The sequence below is a fragment of the Macaca nemestrina genome, chromosome 2 (assembly GCF_043159975.1).
Source record: "Macaca nemestrina isolate mMacNem1 chromosome 2, mMacNem.hap1, whole genome shotgun sequence".
NCBI classification, from domain to species: Eukaryota; Metazoa; Chordata; class Mammalia; order Primates; family Cercopithecidae; genus Macaca; species Macaca nemestrina.
Window position 1 is genome coordinate 38491663 of NC_092126.1, and position 5126 is coordinate 38496788.

The window sequence follows — 5126 nt, forward strand, 5'->3', positions numbered from 1 at the left end:
ATCCCAGGCAGTATGTTGGAGTCTTTTCAAAGAAAAGATTAGACCTCCCTCTTCAGTGTTATCTAGGGCTATCAATTAGACCATCTCTGATATTTTCCAGCTGGTGCTTTAAAGAAATTCCTGTTTGAGAAATGTATGCAAATATTTCTCCCATCTGCAATTACACAGGCAAGAAAATAAGCAAAAGGATTTTATATTTCTTTCTTCCTCTTTTCTTCTTTTTGTTTCTATCCACATGTATATCTCACAGAGGAGCTAGGGTGCAGTGGATGAGGTGGGTGAGGTGAGGAAGACACTTGCTTCAAGTGCAAAATTTATTGGAGCACCCAAAAACTCAAAAATGAAGATATGTAATGTTTTAATGCAATATTTTTAAATTAATGCAAAAAAACACAATGAATTACATATCAAAAATTTGAATAAAGAACAGTTACAATACCATGCTGAGACATTTTGAAGACTGAGGCAAAAGGAAAAATCAGTAATACCGATCCTTTAAAATTTTGATATTTTATTCATCATGGATTTTTGCATTCATGTTTATGTAATCATAATAGCAATATTTTTCTTTCTTAGGGGCATTTAAAATTATAGTTTGCCTTAGTATCGGTGGCATCTTGGATTTGGTTAAGTGCTTTCTAGGCGATATCTGAAACAAGCATAACTCCTGGCAACCAAAACTCAACTTGACTTTTTCTCCCACAGTTTTCTTTAAACATTTATTCAGTGAAAGTCACCTTCCCTGCCCCTGAATGAAAACTGGGAGTCCCAAGGCTTTCCTATTCACTCTTAAATAATGGAAAAGCCTCACAGCCATTTTAAGTCACAAACACAGTCTCAGTTTAGTGATTAGAATGCATAATCCCAGGCCGGGCACGGTGGCTCATGCCTGTAAACCCAGCACTTTGGGAGGCCGAGGCGAGCGGATCATGAGGTCAGGAGTTCGAGACCAGCATGGCCAACAGGGTGAAACCCTGTCTCTACTAAAAATACAAAAATTAGTCTGGCGTGGTTGTGCACGTCTACAATCCGAGCTACTCAGGAGGCTGAGGCAGGAGAATTGCTTGAACCCGGGAGGCAGAGGTTGCAGTGAGCCGATATCACGCCATTGCACTCTAGCCTGGGCGACAAAAGCAGGATTCCATCTCAAAAAAATAAAATAAAAAAGAATGCACAATCCCCTGAAATCATTGAAACTTACAACTTCACTTAGTAGTAAATCTCCCCTCTACCAGCTGAGCCTGGAAACCTGCAGTAGGATGGGAAGATCCGGCCTTCTGCTCTCTACCCTCCACCCCTCTCACCTCTCTCTTTACTCAATACCTGATGTTTTGTTCTCCCCGAAAATGGGAGGAGTTTGGCAGGGAGAAAGATGAAGGGAATAGACTAGTTCTTACCTCATTTGATGGCTTCATAGTCTCTGGATGAGGAAGATGGTTAATAGGGACCCTTTCTTTCTAGACATCTTCATTGGCTTATCAGAGCTTCCCGATGGGACCTTCTCTCCTCAGTAATGGTTATCCAGCTGGGTGGTGTGTGTGGATGTTTATTATATAATTAGCTGTACTTTTCTGATGCTTTATTTTTAATTTTCTTAATCAAAAAAATAAGAACTGAGAGGAAATCAAGGGAAAGAATTCTAACTCCACATGAAAACAACAACCTTGATCGAGCCTGGGCCAGCATGGCGGCGCCCAGGTAACCCGACCCGCGCCGCAAAGGGAACGGCGGCGGCAGCGCGGGCCCCGCGGGGGTTAGAGGTCATCATGCTCAGGGTCGCGTGGAGGGCGCTGAGTTTGATTGGGACCCAGGCCCCAGTCCTCGGGCTGCCGGGCGGTGGGAGCGCCAAGTGTCGTTTCAACCAGCGGGGCCTGTAGCCTCGAAGTCTCCTCCTCCAGGCCGCGCGCGGATATGTCATCCAGAAACCAGCCCAGCCTGGGCAGGATGATGACCCACCTCCTTCTACACTGCTCAAAGACTACCAGAATGTCCCTGGAATTGAGAAGGTTGATGATGTCGTGAAAAGACTCTTGTCTTTGGAAATGGCCAACAAGAAGGAGATGCTAAAAATGAAGCAAGAACAGTTGATGAAGAAGATTGATGCAAACCCAGAGGACACCAGATCCCTGGAGGCTCGAATTGTTGTCTTGTCCGTCAAGATTCGCAGTTATGAAGAACACATGCAGAAACATCGAAAGGACAAAGCCCACAAATGCTATCTGCTGATGAGCATTGACCAGAGGAAAAAGATGCTCAAAAACCTCCGTAACACCAACTATGATGTCTTTGAGAAGATCTGCAGGGAGCTGGGGATTGAGTACACCTTCCCCTCTCTGTATTACCGAAGAACCCACCAAGAAGGCTCTGTGCGTTCGGGTTTTTCAGGAGACTCAAAAGAAGGCCGGGCGCGGTGGCTCAAGCCTGTAATCCCAGCACTTTGGGAGGCCGAGACGGGCGGATCACGAGGTCAGGAGATCGAGACCATCCTGGCTAACACAATGAAACCCCGTCTCCACTAAAAATACAAAAAAAAATTAGCCGGGCGTGGTGGCGGCGCCTGTAGTCCCAGCTACTCGGGAGGCTGAGGCAGGAGAATGGCGGGAACCCGGGAGGCGGAGCTTGCAGTGAGCCGAGATCGCGCCACTGCACTCCAGCCTGGGCGACAGAGCGAGACTCCGCCTCAAAAAAAAAAAAAAAAAAAAAAAAAAAAAGCTGAAGAAGCAAAAAAAGAGCCTTAAAGGCTGCAGCAGCAGCAGCCCAAAAACAAGCAAAGCAGAGGAACCCAGACAGCCCTGCCAACACTGGACCAGAGACACTCAAAGACAGCCAATAAATTCTGTTTAATCATTTCAAAAAAAGAAAACAACAACCTTTGCTGAATAGAAACGTGCCTTATCAGTCTCTCTCTCTCTCTCTCTCTCTCTCTCTGTGTGTGTGTGTGTGTGTGTCTGTGTGTGTACGTGTATTACCAATCATTTCTCCTCTCCTGCCTTCATTTTTATCACCTACTCAGGCCTAGAAACATAAAAGCTTGTCTAGATTGAGATTAACTCCCTTGCCCTGTCACATGCTAGTTTATTTCTTACTCCTTCTGAATAAGCAGAGCAATACACCACTGGTTTCTAATTTCTTCAAGAATAAATGGCCCTGGCCAGAATCCAGTACACTCCCATTCTCCTGGGACCTCGTCAAGAGAACTGGAACATCTCTGCCCTCAACCTCTAGGGCAGAGAATCAGCAAGAGTCCCACAGCAAGAAATGCACTATGAAAACAGCAGTGTCATCAAAGGCAGAAAACATCTTTTTCTCACCACTGAGAGTTCCACTGTACTGCCTTCCTCCAGGCATTGGAAAGGAAGAGAGAATGTTGCAGAGACTAAATAGTTGCTCCCATCTTAATAAAACAATTACTTTTATTGTTTAGCTTCACAATACCAACAATATATTACTAATATCCTTGAGTACTCCTCCATAGCAAAGTCTTCGATATTCTGACTTACCAGTAGTATTTAAATGCATGGTTGTATTTTACCTTCTAGGATCTATGGAAGTTGAAACTGGAAAACAATTTCAATTCTTATACATTCAAAGGCCTTGCCCAGATTCAGGATGATTCAGGATGTCTACAGCAAAACACTTTTCCAACATGACAAGTTTCAGGATCATAAGGAGGAGAGAACAGCTAGCTATGGGTAGGTTATGTAGACAAATCAACAAAACACAGAGGGAAACCAAGACAAGGTCCAAGCCCTCTGTGACTAGGACTGATTTTTATGGCTGGGGAGTTACTTACACCAGCAGACTGGGCCCGGGAATGCAGAGCATTAAGTGTGGGAAAGAAAAGAAGCATGGAGGGCAGAATGCCAAGCATCAGTCCAGGAGTCGGGGTCTGCACTCATCCATATTCCTCACTTCCCTCAACCTCCTTCTAAAGCCTGTTGCTGGGGGGTTCCTACAAAATAAGAGAAAATGGTGGTAGATGAGGCAAATTAAAAAGTAAAAGGTGAAAAGTGTGCAAGATCTCACGGAACAGAAATAGATTCCTCAAAGCCATGAACTCAGATGGAGAAAAAAAAAAAAAAAAAACCTGCGTTTTTATTTTCACTAATCTGTAAGTGAAAATCTAGTATTTCCTTTATTTATGAATGGAGGTGATAAATCATTGCAGTATTAGTTGTACCCATGACTGTCACCAATAGAATTCACAGATATTTTCAATTAACTTTATGGTGTTATAAATATCTTGAAATATCATTTTTGTTCAATGTTACTATAAAATTATGATACTAAGTAAATCTGTCACTAGATTTTGATATTTAATCTGTTAATTAAAGATTTTATACAGTGGTGTGCCACATAACTATCAATCAACAACAAACCACATATACCCGGGTGGTCCCATAAGGGTATAATGGAGCTGAAAAAATTCCTATCACCTAGTAACATTGTATTAATAGCTGTCACAATTTTGTAGCACAACCCCGCATTCCTCATGTGTTTGTGGTGATGCTGGTATAAATAAATCTACTGTGCTGCCAGTCCTAGAAAAGTCTGCCACATACAATTATGTACAGTACATAACATTTGATAATGATAATAAACATTATATTACTGTTTTACGTATTTACCATACTTTTTATCATTTCAGAGTGTACTCCTTTTACTTACCAAAAAAAAAAAAAAAAAGTTAATGTACAACAGCCTCAGGGAGGTCCATCAGGAAGTATTGCGGAAGAAGGCAATGTTATCATAGGAGGTGACAGCTTCATGAGTGTTAACGCCCCTGAAGACCTTTCAGTAGCAGAAGATGTGGAGGCGAAGAACAGGAACACTGATGACCCTGACCCTGTGTAGACCTAAGCTAATGTGTGTGCTTGTGCTTGTATCTTCACTTTTAACAAAAAAGTCTAGAAAGTAAAAAATCAAAAAAAAATTTAGTAGAAAAAAGTTTATAGAATAAGAATATAAAGAAATAAAATATTTTTGAACAGTTGTACGATGTGTTTGTGGGCGGAGGTTGTTTTGTTTTTGTTTTTTCTTTTGGCCTCCTGATGTTTGCCCAGGCTGGTCTTGAACTCCTGGGCTCAAATGATCCTCCCACCTCAGCCTCCTGAGTAGCTGGCATT

General features: G+C 42.5%; 1 pseudogene; it reads left to right on the plus strand.

The window, feature by feature from the left end:
- The first annotated feature begins 1483 nt into the window (after positions 1 to 1483).
- LOC139361224 (small ribosomal subunit protein uS15m pseudogene) lies at positions 1484 to 4854 on the plus strand (annotated as a pseudogene).
- The last annotated feature ends 272 nt before the right edge of the window (positions 4855 to 5126 follow it).